This window comes from Haemaphysalis longicornis, unplaced genomic scaffold (genome assembly GCF_048455015.1).
Source record: "Haemaphysalis longicornis isolate Haplotype H1 unplaced genomic scaffold, Haemaphysalis longicornis Haplotype H1 scaffold_3, whole genome shotgun sequence".
Classification (NCBI taxonomy): domain Eukaryota; kingdom Metazoa; phylum Arthropoda; class Arachnida; order Ixodida; family Ixodidae; genus Haemaphysalis; species Haemaphysalis longicornis.
Window position 1 is genome coordinate 19,456,261 of NW_027526335.1, and position 19,035 is coordinate 19,475,295.

Consider the following 19,035-nt stretch of genomic DNA (forward strand, 5'->3'; position numbering starts at 1 on the left):
ACGCGCCAATCGCAGTTGCCTCGCGAACTAAAATCACGCCACACTCATTTGCGAGGCGGCTCGATGCTGCCTGTCCTGCCCAGAGGTCGGCAAACTCACTCATGAGTCCACTCACTCAGACTCATTTGGACTCAAACTCACGCGTGAGTTTGAGTTTGAGTGAGCGCGAGGCTAGTGTGGCATGGCGAGTTTGAGCTTGAGTGAGTTTGAGCCGAGTGATCACGACTGAGTTTGAGTCCGATTGAGTTTGAGTCCATTTTGAGTTCTGAGTACATTTTGAGTTTGAGTCCATTTTGAGTTCTGAGTACATTTTGAGTTCTGAGTACATTTTGAGTTTGAGTCCATTTTGAGTTCTGAGTACATTTTGAGTTTGAGTCCATTTTGAGTTCTGAGTACATTTTGAGTTTGAATCCATTTTGAGTTCTGAGTACATTTTGAGTTTGAGTTTATTTTGAGTTCTGAGTACATTTTGAGTTTGAGTCCATTTTGAGTTTGAGTTCATTTTGAGTTCTGAGTACAATTTGAGTTAGAGCTCATTTTGAGTTCTGAGTACAATTTGAGTTTGAGTCCATTTTGAGTTTGAGTCCATTTTGAGTTCTGAGTACATTTTGAGTTTGAGTCCATTTTGAGTTCTGAGTACATTTTGAGTTTGAGCACATTTTGAGTTTGAGCACATTTTGAGTTTGATTACATATTGAGTTTTGAGTACATTTTGAGTTCTGAGTAAATAGGAGTTTTAAGTCCATTTGGAGTTTGAGTACATATGAGTAGCCTAGCAGGCAGCTATGGTTGGCTGTTAAGTTTCATGCGTCACTGTGGGCTCGGAATTCAAGTTACCTGCGGGTATGGCACCAATCGCGATCTGCATGATCGGTTGGGAGGGAGGTGGTGTCTGATTTTTTTTAGTTTCTTGTGGAATTTTTATGGCCTAAGCACTTGTTGTATACCTAATTTTCGCGGCTGGGCGCGTGAGTGATAATTGACTGGTGAGGTCATAAAAAAGGGTTGTCTTAACTTTTCCTCCTGACGGATCCACTAAGAGCGTGGGAAAGGGTGGTGGGAAAGCACACGGCGGCGCTGGCGTGCTGGTTGTTCGCCTGCTACTGTTAACGGATTGATATACTAGGGGTCACAAAGGAAAAGGTGAGAGCTGGGGGGAAATGGGGGCGGGGGCTGTCCTTTCTACTGTTTCAAATGAATTAGCTGAATTGACTGGGCAGCGCCCCTTAAGACAGAACAATAACCACATTAGATTGGGTGAAAAGTGAAACTGATGAGGCTAAGGCGTGTAAGGTATCAAATGAAAGGTCCGGATTAATGGAATCACGCGGGGTAAATAAAAAAAAATGCTTCCTGATTGTAGTCATCAGGCAGTCATAATGAGTCATAGATTGGGCTAAAATTCAAAATGACGCTGCGAGGGCATGTGGGGAATCAAATTCAAGGTCTCGATGTGGGGAATCATTCGGGACGAACATGAGATATGGATATATCATGACGTAGTCATGGTAAATCAAAGATTCGGTTAAAATTCAGGTTCATGACGCTAGGGCGTATCAAATTAAAGGTCTCGATGAGGGTAATCACGTGCTTCCTGATTATTATCATGACATAGTCAAAATGGGTCATAAATTAGGTAAAAATTCACAATGATGCCACTGGGTGTCCGGGGTATCAAATTGAAGGTTCCGATAAGGAAAATCACGTGGGACAAAAATGTGGTAGGGCTATATCATGAGATAGTCATGGTTAGTCATTGATTGGTTTAACGTTCAAATTGATTCCGCTAGGATGTGATGGGTATCAAATCAATGGTCTTGATGAGCCGAATCACGTGGGAGAAATACAAAAATGCTTTCTGGTTACAACCATTAGATTGTCATGGCGAGTCTTATATTGGGGTAAAATTCGAAGTGACCCCGCTAGGGAGTGTAGGGTATCAAATTTACGGTCTTGAAGAGGGGAATCACGTGGTACAAATAAAAAAAAAGGCTTCGTAGTTCGAATCATGAGATGGTCATTATGAGTCATAGATGGGGTTAAATTCAAGGTGAGGCCGCTGAAGCATGTGGGGCGTCAAATTGAAGGTTCCAGTTAGGGGAATCATGTCGGACACCTAAATAATGCGTCCTGGTTACAGTCATGAGTCATGGTTAGTTTGACTGGTATGAATTCCATATGACCCTGCTAGGGTGTGTGGGGTATCAAATTAAAGGTCTCGTCGAGGGGGTCACGTGGGACAAATATGAAAATGCTTTCTGGTTATAATTATGAGGATATCGCAAAAGGTATACAGCAAAAGGTACACGCTCTCACTTACACTCTCACTCACACTCTCACTCTCACTCACACTCTGACTCTCACTCACACTCTCACTCACACTCTCACTCACTCACTCCCACTCTCACTCAGTCACACTCACACTCACTCACACTCTCACTCACACTTACACTCACACTCTCCCTCACTCTCACTCTCACACTCACTCCCACTCACACTCTCACTCACAATCACACTCTCACTCTCACTCACTCTCACACTCACTCCCACTCTCACTCAGTCACACTCACTCTCACTCACACTCTCACTCTCACTCTCACACTCAATCTCACACTCTCAAACTCTCACTCTCACTCTCACTCTCTGACTGTCTCAATATCTGTGAGGCCATGTGAGTTCTGAATTCATTTTGAGTTCTCAGCCCATTTTGAGTTCTGAGTTCATTTTGAGTTATGAGTACATTTTGAGTTTTGAGTCCATTTTGAGTTTGAGTACATTTTGAGTTTTGAGTACATTTTGAGTTTGAGTACATTTTGAGGTTTGAGTACATTTTGAGGTTTGAGTACATTTTGAGTATTGAGTACATTTTGAGTTTTGAGTCCATTTTGAGTTTGAGTACATTTTGAGTTTTGAGTCCATTTTGAGTTTGAGTACATTTTGAGTTTTGAGTCCATTTTGAGTTTTGAGTTCATTTTGAGTTTGAGTACATTTTGAGTTTTGAGTCCATTTTGAGTTTGAGTACACTTTGAGTTTGAGTACACTTTGAGTTTGAGTACACTTTGAGTTTTGAGTCCATTTTGAGTTTTGAGTTCATTTTGAGTTTGAGCATATTTTGAGTTTTGAGTCCATTTTGAGTTTGAGTTCACTTTGAGTTTGAGTACATTTTGAGTTTTGAGTCCGAGTGAGTTCTGAGTTTTGAGCTCAATGTGAGTTTGAGTTTGAGTGAGCGCAGATGTGCTGCTCAGCATTGAGTCTGAGTTTGAGTGAGTGGTGATTCGAAAAAAAAAATTGTGAGTGAGTTTGAGTGAGCCGCGCCAACTTTGCCGAGGTATGGTCCTGCCTACAGAAGACGTCACCAAATCCACCAGGATGATGGCGCAAGGGAAACTTAATTAAGTCTGGACTCTAACTTAATTAAGCAACCAGGCAATGTTTATGCAATTTACGACTTCAGAACTCAATCCGACCCCCTCTTCCCACCCCTGAGCTGTGGGAGAACCTGGTGAGCAGCGGCCATTTGGATGTACAGGAACTCCTGGCATCCAGAGCAAATATGCTCTCTGTTCATCTCGTACATTCCTGACTAGGGAACCGCTCCCATTTCAGAAAGCTCAAATAAAAAACGTCTCTCTCTCTCTCTCTCTCTCTCTCTCTCTCTCTCTCTCTCTGTGTGTGTGTGTGTGCGTGCGTGCGTGCGTGCGTGCGTGCGTGCGCGAAGGGCAGGCCTCTAAGCCGTGACGCGACAGAAATCGTGGTTGAAAAAAAGCTTTCCCTTGATCAGGAACGGAAGCACCGGAAATAAATGAAGCGAAAGAAAAAGAGCGACGTTTCAAAAAATTACTGCCCTTCTGCTCTGGGTTGTTGTTGTTGAACACGTTTATTTCACATTTCGATGCCAATCTAAGACTACTGTGAAAAAAAAAGAAGAAAAAAAGAGGCTCTGAAGAAGGATGACCCGCGAAGCTGGATGCAGTGCACGAAATGCACGAAACAAGACACGTTTGTTTGTAATTTGCGATCTAGCAAAACATGGAGGTGCATGTCTCCCTCCCGCGTCTCAGGCATATCTTACCATCTTCGTAACACATTAACCCAATGCGCTCGACCACTGTGGACACCGGAAGGTTCGCAATGGGACGGTGGACGTACACGTTTAACCTCCCGCCAGCACAACGGACATGTCACCAGTGAGGGCGTCAAATGCATATCTGCGCGTGTACCCCCCCCCCCCCCCCCCCCCCCCCCCCGGCCTCTCCACTCCCAACTCGTGCCTTATAAACCGCAACCAGTTATATGCGCGCGCCTAGAAGTGAAAGGCAAAGCCAAAATTGTCGCTCTGAAAGCCCTCCATGCTGAACAAGAAATATCGTCTCACGTCGACGCTGCTCTTCATCCGGGAGAGATGCACATCTACTGGGCGAGCTGGAACTTGCAGTGTTCGGAGGAAATGGTGGCAGCAGCGGCCTTCCGTTCACGAGTACAGATTCCTGGGCCAGTTGGTGTTGTATTGCAGGAAAATTCACAACGCATGCGGACAAGGGCAAGAAGGGAGAGACACCACGGAGCTCTTTCAACTCCGGAGTTGAAAGTAGCGCTCCATGGTGCGTCTCCTTTCTTGTCCTTGTCCGAATGCGTTGTGAATCTTTCTGCAAGGTTTTCTGTTGTCTTCTGTTCCGGCAGACGCTCCTTCGATTCCCGCTGTTCTGTCTCCAAGCGAACGACACGCGTGTGTCCGTGGAGAGTTAAAACCTGGAAGGACTCGAGCTTTATTCCAGTGTACAAACACGTGGCTGTCCGTTTCCGTCCCGCGCCGTAGGCACCTCACTGTCTGCATAGCACACGAATACCCAAACTCAAGCCGCTCGACCGTTGAGGACACCTGACAGGTCAAACTAAGCCGCGAGACTTTCACGTTTAAATTTCTCGCCAGCACAACGCGCATGTCGTCGGTAGCGGCATGAAGACTGCATGCACGCCCACCTGCTTCCACCCCCAACCAGTGCTAGCATCAACCGGCAACCAGTAATGGGTGCGTGCTTTGCCCTTTCAGTCACGAATTATTATATTCACTGCAGAAAAATTCCATACTTGGAGGTTTATTAGTGTCAAATGTCTAGAGGTAAGAAAAAAATTTCAGTCTCTCTATAATACTTATCACGCAAATGGCGTCACGTCCTCATACGGAGACACCATTACTCAATCTTGCGTTTCCCTATAAAAATAATAAATATCCTGGTGCAGTTTACAAACAAGGAGGTGAAATAATAATTTCTGCAGATGGAAGAGGTGTTTCAGCCTATAAATGATTTACGCCGCAGTAAAAGAGAACTTAGGACGGCAACACACCGGAGCTCCCACAAAACTTGGTGGCGTCCATTTTGAAACGATGTTTATGAGTGCGGTTCCGCCATTCCACATCACATGGTGCTACCTTTCGCTTCCGTGGGTTTCGAACATCAGCCGCACCGCTCTACAGCATGAACTCATCGTTTTCATGAGGAAAACGACGAAGAAAGTCGCGTCTCCTATACGAAGACACAGTGACTGAAAGGGTTAGGCGAGAAATATACACGGGAGAAAATGTCGCGCGGAAACTCTCTCATGCTGAAAAATACTTATGGGCTCACGTCAGTGTTCAAAGCGGGCAAATTGCTCTGGTAACATCTGACAGGGGCGCTGCCGCCTTTATCAGCCGATCGCGCAGCTTGTGGAAGAGGCATCGGTGGTGGCGAGGGGAATAACATTTGTGAAAGTGGTGTCTGCCGTGGCGAGGAGGAGCGCCGCAGCGGCAACGAGTGATACCCCTGTCACACAGCAAATCCAATGTCATTCAAAGTGAATGACATTAGCTGTTAATGACATTCGGCTCGGCCGTGCGGGTCTACACGGCGAAACAAATGTCATTTGATTGTGATAGCGGTGACGATTAGCGAGCTCGCAAAACCGCAAAAATTACATTTCAAGCGCATCTAGAATGTTTTCACACGTAATATTAAAAAAAAAAGAACAACGTAACAAAGGATTATTTCTTAAACAAAAAACAAGAAAACCACACATTTAAGTGACATCAGTAGACATCACAAGCCGAAACAAGTCTGCAAAAAATCTGGATTCGGCTAGCGCGCGCACTGGGGACGAGATTTTATTTTTTGTTAGTACTTGTTTATCTTCCTTTATTTGAACAACAACCCAAAGAAGAAAATGTAAGTTTACTGACAGTTTTTAGAAACAATAGTCTCTGGTTTATTACTGAATTTTTCTGTCTAGGGACGCGCCACGGCTGCCGAGGCTACTCATTTAGCCACTAACTGAGGTCCGGGACCTCAGTTAGCCGCTATATGTCATTCGCCTCAAACGTCATTCGGTATTCTCGTGTAGCGCCGAATTAATGTAATTTAGAGCGAATGACATTTGCTCTAATTGTCCTTAGATCTGCCGTGTGACAGGGGTATAAATCTGCTTCGCCGGAATGAAAACAGAAGGGAGGGGGGGGGGGGGTTAGACGTACACCGCTTCGCAGTGAAAACAGCGGAAGGAGCCACAGCGGGATACCGAGAGCTCTGCCGAATGGGCACACACGGAGGCCCCACGCCTCCAGGCTGTACAAAAAAAAAAAAAAAAGGGGGGGGGGGGGGGGGGGGCGCAAGTGTACAAGTGCTGTTACAAAAGTACTACTCAACGCACCGATCCACCCTCGATAATTTGTCTAGCGAGACTGAGAGATCGAGGTTTACGAACCGACTTGGATTTTGCGAGAGAACCGACCGACAGACAGACAGACAGAAGAGCTTGACAAAACGAACTACATTTCAGAGGGGCTCCCAAAGCAAAATGAAACTGACATTTATAATTTTTTCACAACCGAACACCTGAAATTCAAGTCGCAATCAAGTAAACCATGTCGCTGCTATTGGCAGATTTAGGGATAACCTCTGCTATGCCAGCTAAAAGCCATGAACCACCCAGAGGGTTCCATAGTTGCAGGCAACGGAGCACAGCGGAAGAAATTTCACGCTTCTTAACTTCCCAACAAAGAAAGTACCGGCTACCTTGTCCTCCCACATAAAGAAAAACCGGCCACTTTCTTTGACAAATTTCGCACTTCGAAATTCCACGAGAAAGCTTACACGCGACTATGGGCGTTGTTTGCTCGTTCTGTACGAGCATCCCACGCAAAGGCGGCTTAGCGGCCACTGCAGCAGAATTCGAAAACTGGGATCTTCCGGTAGAAATGGATAATAATACACTTCCCTCCCTTCTACGCCCGGTATTGAATTACAATAACGTTGAATTTCGCAAGAAATATTACATTAAAATTACCGGAATAGAAATGGAAACAAAAAATGGCCCCAGTTATGCAAAAGCATTTCGCTTTTATAGGAAGGAAATTTTTCCTATGAAGGCCTCATAAAACCATTGCTTTATAAAAGGCTCCTGGGCGATATATTTCATATGGAGACCCGGAAAAACGAGCCTAATAAGTTTCATTCAGAATTTCTATGCTGTTCCATCCACCAGTTTTATCCATGAGATATCTGACGCAGCCCATACATTTTCTAAATGTCACCACACCCATAAAGGGCAACACCCTCTTCACAACGCTATTATAAGAAAAGCAAAGTGGTTCCTTATCAAGAGTAGAGAAAAGGACGACCCACATGCGACATATGCACAAGAGTTTTGTAAATAGTGTACAACCAGTCCTGATGATGGCAGTTACACTGAAGAAAATTCTGGCCAATTAAACTACGTAACCGAAAGAAGAGGCGCTGTGGTCGCCCTATTATGATCTATCTGTAATGTCGCAAGCCCAAGCACCAATCGGGGCAAACGGGAAACGCTCCTACGAGCTTAGGTACGACATATTTTTGATGGCTTTCCGTATCAAAAGCAGGAAAAATAATTGTCTAGCTGCCCCAGCTTGCTTGCTTGCTTGATTGATTGATTAATTGATTGATTGACTGATTGATTGATTGATTGATGGATGGATGGATTGTGGGGCTTAACGCGCCGACGCAACGCAGGCGAAGAGGCGCGCCGTAGTGGAGGGCTACGGATTAATTTTGACCACCTGGTGATCTTTAACACGCAAAAAATCTCGTACACACGGGCGGCGTTTTTGCCTTTCGCCTCCATCAGAAAAGCGGCCGCCGCGGCCGGGAATCGAACCCGCGACCTCGTGCTCAGCAGCGCAACGCCTTAGCCACTGAGCTACCGCGGCGGGTGCCCCAGCTTGCATATAAAATTCAGTATGTGAATGAACAGAAAAATGCGCAAAATGAGATTGCTGATTTCGCTCATTCCGTTTCCACCATTCCAACGGGGGTTGCCCCTAAAAGCTGGGCACAATCACAGCTTCGGCGAATAGCACTCCCAGCGAACGGCGGTTTGATAAACTAATTTCGGGATTCCCTGGCAGATTCCAGCTGGAGAACAGAAACTTCGAGGCTGAACTGCAGCTGATGCGCCCAACTTGTCAGCCGAAAGCAGCCTCGAGGACCCGACTCGGCGTGGGTTAGAGGGGACAAGTTGCGTGCGCTACAGCGCGAGGGCCGAATTCTAGGAGCGCGTCATGCCACACTCAGTTTGGCGGTCCGGTCAGCCCGGGTAAACGCGGCGTTCCACTCGAGTGTGCACCCAGAAACAAAGCGGAACTCTGGGAACTTCCTGAGCGCGCTTTTGTGTTCGGCGCCACAACGAGCTAATGGCTGGAGACTTGCGAAACGCCCTTCTTCCACCATTCACGAAGCAGACCCGACCATGCGCGACAGGGCTTTTTTTTTTTTCTCTAGACGACCCTTTACGAGTACACGGTTTTTCCGTCTTCCTGTCTTCCATTCCTGTCTTCCCGTCTTCCTGTCTTCCGTCTTTCCGTCTTCCTGTCTTCCTGTCTTCCGTCTTCCGTCTTCCTGTCTTCCTGGCAGTTTCCCTACGCATAAACACGCGCGTAGGGAAAAGCGCCAGCGAATGAGCCGGTCGAGGAACAGAATGCCTACACCTGGGGCGTGGTTGTGGCGATCTATTATAGCGCCCCAACTCGACAGAGCCTGTCTTAATCGAATAAGCGTAGTTGCGCTCGGAAAGTATGTTGCGAGGTGCGATGCGTGCACCCACCCACTAACTCCATGAAATACCACAATGCTGCTCGTGCCAAGGGAGACACTTAGTCTAACCTGACAGCCAATAAATGTCAGGTAAACTACTCAGACACAAACGAAGGGCATGTTGTTGGGCTAGTTGGTTGAACTTAAAACAGCGCATTCGGACGGGACAAGGAAAAAACTGCGCCCGTTTTGTCTTTTCTTTTTCTTGTCCCGTCCGAATGCGCAGTTTTAAGTATGAATACAAACGAAGGGCCTCACCCAAAGTTCATTGCGGGTGCTCTGCCCGAATGAAACACTAAAGACAGGTCAATCTACGCTGCCGCCTGAAGTGCAAATGTCATTTCAGCGAGATGCATAACAATCGCGCACCACCGCCAGCACCAAGAAAAAAGCCCAAAGCAATGAGGACCTTCCGCCAAGTGGACAGCTGAATCTTCATAATGTAGCACTTTCAATTTCGGAACCCCTGTAGGGGGCGAATAACCCGTTCCCCGCCGGCACGTGACGAACCTGAACAGGCCCATCTGAATTTTAACGGAGTCCTCAAACATAAACATCGAGACCGAGAGATTGCGAGATCGCGTGAGTGATGATGATCGGAGCGCCAGAATGTGTCGGCCAGCCTCTGCAGCGATCAATCACGGCGCACCAATCGCCTACAAAAAACGCAGCAGCGAACGGGTGCCGATGTTCAATTAACCGCGGCGTGTCAGCGGCGCCTCCGTTTGTACACCATGTATGTACACCGCGCACATCGGAGCGGGCAAACAGGAATGCGCGGGGGCTTTCCCCGCACCCGAAAGCATACATTTTTTCTCTCCCCATACCAGTCGCGGAAAAGGAGGGAGCGACGCACCAGATGATGGGTTATACTCGGCAGTTGTACCGTCGCAAGCAGAAGACGACGGGATGTCTTTCAGTCACCGTGTGTCACGATGCGCGGAAGCGAGACCGATGCGTATACACTACCTGGAAAAACATTTCCCCGGCAATAAGCCTTCATTCTCGAGCACGCCTGTATGAGCAGCGCGAAACCACGACCGGCTAACCGCCTTATTGCTTCCGGCGCCCTCGCAAAATCCACGACGGGGCTTGACAGCCTGTTGCAACTCTGCAGGCTCATAGGATTACGAAGTGGCACACGAAAACGAAGGAGAGGAGGCACTGGAGACGCTGCAGGAGGAAATGGGCGCAGCCGCGACGCGGACGGTGCACAACGGCCAAGCAACAGACCCAGAAATCTCAACTGCAGCATTGCGAGACCTGCGCCTATATGAGCGTTCCTACAGGAGAAACGTCCGTGGACGCCTAGCGTCTGAAACAGCAGAACTTCAGGGCCTGCGAACATAAATGGCTTTCAGTTATATTGCCGCGAACCATGCACTGGGTTTGTTTACATTGTTTTTACCACCCGGCTACGCCGGGTTGTTATCTGTGTCCCAAGAAACGCGTGTTGCATTCTGTCTTTCTTATGCCGCACGGGTTATCCCATTTGGTAAGGAGAATGTTTCGCCCTAACGTCGCTAACCTAGAATAGTCTTCTTTGATCTACAGTGTTCACGATGCAATTCGACGGTTCGAGAAACACCCGCGCTGAAAGATAAATGCCCGCAGAGCAGACGCCGGGACATTCGATTCTCCGACACTCGCCTGTGCACGTTCCTTCATTGACTGCTGCTTCGCCGCCTGTGTATTCTTTGAGTTGTTAGTGGAGCACAACTTCGCTCCAATAAACTTTTTTTTTTCCTTCATGACAACTGCGTCGTCTCTGGCTTCGTGATAATATCACCGTCGTCGTCGTCAGCCTGTTATATGGCAACCGCAGGACGAAAACTTCTCCCCTTGACATTCACCTGCTGCCACCCTGAGCTGTCCGAATCCATTCTGCGACATCAAATTTCCCCATCTAGCCCCCCCCCCCCCCCCCACACACACACACCCCGCCACACTGGTGGTGCACCGGACATTGTCACTTCTCATTACACGTACAGCCCGACGTGCACCTCCTTCTCTTCATCATCATCGTCACCAGCCTATCTACGCTCACTGCAGGGCAAAGGCCCCTCCCATTAATCTCCAATTACCCCGGTCCTGCGCGAACTGCGACCAATTTATCCCCGCAAACTTCTTGATCTCATCTGCCCATCTAACTTTCTGCCAGCCCAAGCCACGCTTGCCTTCTCTAGGGATCCACTCTGTTACCCTTAATGGCCAACGTTATCTTCCCTTCGCATTAGATGCCCTGCCCACGTCCATTTCTTCTTCTTAATTTCTACTATTATGTCCTGTCCTTAACACGCGTTTGTTCCCTGACCCACTCCGCTCTCTTCTTGTCCCTTAACATTACACCTGTCATCTTCCGTTCCATTGCGCGCTGAGTCGTCCTCAACTTAAAGGGAAACTGAGGCAGTTTTCAATCTGCTGAATACACAGAATTCGGAATCGTTGACCTTAAACACCTTACCTACGAGGTCTTTTTCTTTTTTTTTTTTTGGTTGAAATAGCGGCGTAATAGGCGAATAAACAAGCGCCATCGCCACGCCCCCGCGACGCGCAGAGCGCAGGAAGGGGTCGTGGTGACGTCGTCGTGAGGAGCGATCGGCAGCCGCGGCAAGTGTTCGGCCCCTGCTGCTGCCTTCCTCAGCGTGCCGTCCGCCAGCGTTTGCTTTCCTGGGCCCCGTGCTGTGTTTTGTTTTTATTTAGCAACTAGTAGTGGAAACTTTTTCAGTGCTGCGTTGTACTGCTTCACAATCGTGCCGAGGAAGCGGAGTAACCATGCCGAGGTTCTACTCGGCATTCCGTTGCAACAGCACCTATGGCCGCGATAAAGTGGTCTTTCACAGCTTCCCGCGGGAGCCGAAACTCGCTGCTCAGTGGGTTGCTACTGTAAAGAGGGAACACTTCAAGCCAACAAAGGCGAGTGTGTTGTGTTCCAGACATTCCCAGACAGGCTGCTTCTAGGCAGTATCGGGGTGCCATTCTGTCGAAGTGCAACCTCCCGCACAGCCCTGTCGAGGCACACATTTTTTTAGTTTTCGGGTGGTTGTGGCGCACCTGGGGTGCCTTTGCCTCTCTCGAACCTCCCGTATCTCCTGGCAACAGCAGCAATCTTCTTCGTCGGTCATTGTAACGCAGTGCGCGCATGAGCACCTGTTATGAAAACGTGCTTATCGTGATATGAGTGCCTCAGAAGAGACCACTACTGGCTAAAGCGTTTCAATATAGCTCATGCTGAACTAAGTGACGACGCCACTGCAGTTACAAAAGCCCCAGCGGCGGGATATCGGCTCTAAAATCTGGAACAGCAGTGGTGACGTCGCAAAAAACAGCTGTGAGGAGCGGCTCTCTCGAATCAAAATTGGAGTATCGTGGCGCCGCTGCACGACTGAAGCCGTTCGTGCGTACTGGCGTGTGCGCTGCTTTTACTGTATGTACTCCTCAACTTCTTGTTGGATCCCGGACAAAGAAAAAAGAGCTGTGCGCTGGTGCCGCGGCAGAATGATATGGATGTTATGGATGAACCCCCGGCGAAAAGACCTCTGTAGCAAAATTTGCATATAAATTAGTGCGTACGTCAGCAGAAATTTAACCTCCTCTAATAAAGAAGGCCTTACTTTGCACCATGGTACCGCATTTTCGAGAAACACGGTGCAAGAAAAGGGAAATTAATTGTTGTGGCTCAAGACGCCACTCGCTGTTTCGAAGGAAATTTTCCATTGCAAAGGTAGTTGCTTCTCAAAATCAGCGCAGAAAATGATTCACAAATTGCATACGCAAACCATACCCCTTAAAAAAAAACGCAAAAAAAAAAATCTGACTTCGCCGGGATTTGAACCCGCGAAGTTGAGCGCATGGGTACGGGCGCGACGCGCGACAGCACTGCGCCACCGCACAAACGGCGACACGGTGCAAAATAGCCTAGGTAATAGATGGAGGCCCATCCTTCCGTGTCATACGTCGGTGTTTACTAGCTGGTTTACAGAATTCCTGGCTGGTAAACTGAAATTTCTTAAATAGCGCTTGCACAGCAAGGTTCCCCGAAGCCCCCACAACAGCTTATCGCCATGAACTCCGCTGCTTCGCGAAAGCGCTCGCAAAAATGTGTGTGCGCGGCTGCGACTGCGATTTCCCACTGCGGGGATAGTGCTTGCCGTACTTTGGTTTTACGTTTCAGGTTAAAAACCTTTGCCGATATTGATTCCTTATTACCAAAATTACCCTACGTAACTCTTCTTCTGCACGAAACTGACCTTACATTTTCTACAGGCGGGCCGATCGCACACGCATTTACAGCTTGCAGCCCCGGGGTAGCGGCGTCACCGAAGAGCACAGCTGAAGCGTCGAAAGCCAAAATACGGATTGCATTAGCGCTAGTGTTGCGTTGCATGGGCTTCGTGGACCTTACTGAGTTTATTACACTCCAGAAACTATCAAAATAGAGCCGCATTCATTGCGGCACGGATGTTGTCGGGGAGCAGTTTTCGCTTCTCGGTCGATTCCCGACGACGCGTCGGGCGACCGGTCGGGTGACCGATCTTGTTGGCTTCTTCGGTCGGCGAGTCAGTCACACTACGGCGACTTTCCATCGGCCGACGTGTTTATGTCGCCGTCGGCGTAGTATGACAGCGCGGTCGGGCTACTCGGCAGTTGGCCGATGGTTTGGCGACTCAGCGGTTTCCCAGGCGGGGGAACGTTGCCGGTTGGGACACGTATTCCTCGGAAGTGTTGTTATCGTCGCCGGCACTTGTCGCCGTCGCCGCTCGTGCACGGGCGAGAGGCTCGAACAGTACGGGTGTACGATAAACTCACTACTCGGACTGGCCATCGTGGGATCAATTAAACAAATGCAAATACAGCGTTTTATACAGCGACGACCCGCTGGGAACGCGTTTCGTGCTCCGCTTCCTCCGAGGGTCCTCACGACGACGTCACGAAGACTTGACCAATCACGAACGGCGGTGAGGTTCGCCAAATGCCCCTAGGCACCCGTTGTTCATTTTTGCCAAAATTAAGTGCTTTGTAGCAGTTTATGCCAAGTTTTGACTTGATTTTCGAGTTCGCAGTATGAAAAATAATAAAATGGGAGCAAAAGCTCTTTTTTTGTAAAAAGTGCTTCAGTATCCCTTTAAGTTGAACCCTCTTAGTTAGCCTCAAAGTTTCTGCCCCGTAGGTGAGTACCGGTAAGATGCAGCTGTCATAACTTTCTTCTTCAGGGACAATGGTAGGCTGCCATTCATTATTTGAGAATGTCTGCCGTATGCAATCCACCCCATTCTTATCCTTCTAATTATCTCTGCCTCATGGTTGGGATCCGGGGTCACAACCTGGCCTAAGTAGATACATTCGCTTGCCACTTCCACTGCCTCGCCACCTATATATCTCAAACCACTGTGCTGTACCTAGGTTATTGATCATTACTTTAGTTTTCTGCATATCAATTTTCATGTCCACGGTTCTACTCTGTTTGTCCAGCGCGGTAAGCATGCTTTTCAATTCCTGCCCCGAGTTACTTAAGAGGGCAACGTCATCAGCAAATCTGAGGTTACTGAGGTATTCTCCATTAACCCTTACTCCCACTGTTCCCAATCCAATGTTTTGGATACTTCTTGTAAACATGCTGTGAATAACTTTGGAGAGATCGTGTCTCCTTGCCTGACGACCTTCCTTATGGGTATTTTACTGCTCTCCTTATGAAGGATGATGGTAGCTGTAGACCCACTGTAAATATCCTCTAGTATTCTTACATAATACTCGTCTACACCCTGGTTCCGTGATGCCTGAATGACTGCTGAGATTACGAATGAGTCAAATGCTTTTTCATAGTCTATGAAGGCTATATATAGGGGTTCAGTATACACCGCGCACTTCTCTATCACCCGATTGATCGTGTGAATATGGGCCATTATTGAATAGCCTTTACGAAACCCTGCTTGCTCTTTAGGTTGACTGAAATCTAAGCGGGCAGAAATTCTGTTAGCGATTACCTTGGTATAGGTACCTTGTAGACGACTGACAGTAAGCTGATCGGCCTGTAATTTTTCAAGTCCTTCATGTCACTTTATTATGGATTAGTATGATGTTCGCGTTCTTCCAAGATTCCGGTACACTCACGGTCATTAGGCATTGCGTGTACAGGTTTGGCAGTTTTACTAGTATAATGTGCCCGCCATCCTTCAAGAGGTCTGCTCTTGAACGCATCACTCTTATTCCCATGACTCCGAATGCCGACCAGTTCTATTTCAAGATTCTTTGCAAGTCCCCACTTCATCGACTACGGGCCACCACCTGTAGCACGCATTGGTAATTTGATGGTTCTCTGGTTATTAACTAAATGACGCCTGGATCAAACTTGCTGACACATTTGCTTGAATGGAAAGCGCTTGAACTTTGACTAGTAAACAAGGACGAGTAAGACTACAACACAGGACGAACACGTCAGCGCACCATCTATCACATTATCAAAAAGAGATATAGACTTCTTGTCGCGCTAAGAACTGAGCACGCGCTCCTTGTAACACAGTGTGCAGTTGTAATCACATACGTTTAAACTTTATTGTATCTTTTTGTATCTTTTTGTTGTTGTATCTCGTTTTCATACAAGCACGTGTGTATATATATGTTCATCCACGTAAATAAATCAGTTGTTAGTTTGCGCTTCGTCCTGTGTTGTAGTCTCACTCGTCCTTGTTTACTAGTCAAAGTTCAAGCGCTTAGTCAAAGTTCAAGCGCTTTCCATTCAAGCTATGCATAACCAACTAGCCCCTACAGATGCCCTGTTGACATATTTTGTACGCCGCCATGACAATCAATCCGCCGGTCGGTACATGCCAATATCTCACGAATAAAAAGAAATAGCACATCATAAAGCTTATGTCCAGCACGTATTTGCAGTATGAGACAACTGGAAGCCGCATGGTATGTGCGCACTGTTGACGAGTCACGCAGTCACGCTCTAACAGGGTTCGGAGAAGCGGTCGAAAGTTAATCTGCGCTCCGAAACTCAGGGCTCTGGATCGAAAGATCTGGAGCGGACGCGGCGCCAAAGCACGCCTCCAACACCGAATTGCGCAATGCGTTTCACGTCGATAATTAAGACCTGCCGCGAGCGATCTCGCTCACAGCGACCCCGAGAAACTGTCCGCCGGTATCGACAGGCGCTGGCGCCAAAGCGACGCGCGAAAACGCTAAACGCAGGGAATCCCGCCGCCAAAGCTACCGGTAAAACCGAGCAGGGGGGAAACGGCCTCACCCGAGCCCATCGGAAGACAAAACCGCACCTGCTTGCCCCCTGGCCCGACGACGGACGCGCTAAGGCCGGGCCACGCAGCCGTGGCTCCAGGGCATGGGAAAACACGCCCGTTGCGCAAGGCGCCAAAGCCACTACCGGAGTCCGTTTCAACGAACTTGGAATCGCTTTCCCCGCTCGCCCAGAGCAGCTTTTTCTTTACGTGCATGGCCACGGCCAGGGGAAACGCCGGGCGAGCTTTGTCGCTGCTGGCACACGAGCCAAATGCGCGTGCGTGCGCGCGAAGGTTGTAAACAAGCGCGACACTTCGGCAGGTTTTGATCCCGAAACCGGTTGAGCCCGTGACGCCACGACTGTTGTGTGGTCAATCTTTGCAATCCGAGTTCTTGGCGGGGCGAGTCCCGCAGTAAAGAGATCAGTATTGGCCACGGCGCAAAATGCGCGAAAACGTCGCGGACGGTGCACAAGTAGATACATATGCATGCGCCACCAGTATGGAAATGTCGACCGTAACATAGGGGCAATCCGCAAGACAAGCTGCGCGAAACAGAAAACGATAAGGGCGTATACGTATACAGAGCTAAAGCGTGGAGAAGGAAAAGACGAGCGTCAACACCAAGAAAAGACTCGTGCCAAATTTGGATCTCCACATGTAGAAGTTCGCTACCGAGCTGAAACAAAACCGCAACGACGGAACACCCGTCTTTTAGTGCACGCTGCGCTATGACAAAACGCTTGCTCGCAACAATTGCGGGTACAACGCGCAAGCGGTAACGATTAAGCTATTGCAGACTTCGGTCGTTACTTGAGCCGAGCTTTAGCCACATTCGTAGCTCGTGGACGGCGCGAATGCAGCAATAAACCAGCCGAAAGCAGAGTGGTATCGACGCAGCTGAGTTGATTGATTGGTTGTGCATAGGGTTTAACGCGCCGACGCAACGCAGGCGATGAGGCGCGCCGTATAGTGGAGGGCTCCGGTTTGATTTTGACCACCTTAGGATCTTTAACGTGCGCCGAAATCTCCAACACACGGGCGTTTCTGCTTTTCGCCTCCACCAGAAAAGCGGCCGCCGCGGCCGGGAATCGAACTCGCGTCCTCGTGCTCAGCAGCGCAACGCCACGCGGCTGAGTAGGGTGGCGAATATAGTTAAATGGCGTAGAGATGTTTGCGATTTTATTGTCCCTGTGATTTTTTTTCTGAGACACGCCTGCAATACAAATGCCGCCATACTACCATGTATACCAAGCTCAGGGGAGAACGGTTCAGCTGACGCACCGCACGCGAGCACTACCAAATAATCCGAGCGTAGCAAGCCACTGGCGACAGAGTTTTCTGTGCAAACTCCACAATGCGCTCACAAAATGTTCGCCCCAGTGGACGTCGTCACGCGGGCGTGTCCGTCCTCGGCGGCCTCTGGCAGCTTAATTGGCCGAATAGCGGACGACAGGTCACGGCCGCTCTGCCAGCAATGAAATCATCGGCCCGCCGCTGACCTTCGGCCCAATTTCTACAACAAGTTCGGTCCCGGATGGCGGCAGAAGACAGGAAATGAATGGTACGAGGAAATGGATCGTTGGATGTGTCTCAGCAAATCATTGCTCCGCCGATCGCCTAGTTCTCCGCGATTATAAGCTACGCACATAATACGGGCAATCAGGTCCCGTCCGCTCCCGCTATACCATGCTAGGCGAAGCGGCCTTTTTTACCTTGGGAAAAAGAGCCGCTTCCTGGAAGAAGCCCATGAAACAGCTATGCGTGGCAAGCACCGCAACCAGCGAACTGGACAAAAACGTTTTTTTTTTCTGCACATTCGACCAATCGTTCGTGCGGTGCTACATGCATCCATGCATCCGGAGCGAGGATCCTACATGCAGATCTATCAATCAGTCGATCGACGCTGAAATTGTGTTGACGTCTGTGATGAAAAGTAACGTGACATTTCCTTTCTGGAGACGCCGTAGTAGGCTGTTGGACGTTAAGCATTATCGTGGGCGAAATGAGGCTGATATAGAGGCCAGTGATCAAGCAAGGTGCACCTGGGTTTGTTGGCGCGCTGGTCTTATTCCGGGACAGTGATTAATTCATGCAAGAAATCAGCAAGGACGCGGGGCGCGAAGATGGGGATAAACCGAGAATGCGAACACCCTGCTGAACGACGTGCTGTCTCGTCGGACGCTGCATTAGTATCGCCACGCCGTCGACGATTACACCCGCGTCGCTGTTATCGGATCCCATCCGCATCGGATTTTCCTTCACGAGTAGGCTTCACTGCGCAACTCACAGTGGGGGAAAGCCAGCTTACAAACACCAAGTTCCCTAAAGTCGGCTTCAAAACACAATCGAATTGCTGGGAAGGTACGTCTCGGGGGTGATATAAGCAGTCTTGCATCGAAATGCGTGTGCAGGCCCTAAAACTTAATCGCTGCAAAAGTGGTCTCTGCACGCGGCCAAGCTTACACTGGTCGCCTTAATGTGGGCTTCACTTCTACTTTTCAACACAAACGCGTTGCTAGGAAGACATTTTTCGAAAGGCAGTATAAACAGCTCCCTTATATAATGAAAGGCCTGGGTCCTTATCGATGTAAGCTTGGTCTTTGTGAGGTGGCTTTCCCGCATAGCGTTTTTCAGCGCGGACGACACAAAATCCCGCATCATAGCTTTAGACAGCTTCGATGTAAAAGTAT

At 48.7% G+C, this 19,035-nt stretch overlaps 1 protein-coding gene across 2 annotated transcripts in view; it reads right to left on the bottom strand.

Annotated features, from left to right (window-relative positions):
* The window catches only part of LOC144174083 (tudor domain-containing protein 3-like), a 117,538-nt gene that overhangs the window by 19,160 nt on the left and 79,343 nt on the right, over positions 1-19,035 (bottom strand). The gene's annotated exons all lie outside the window — the stretch shown is intronic.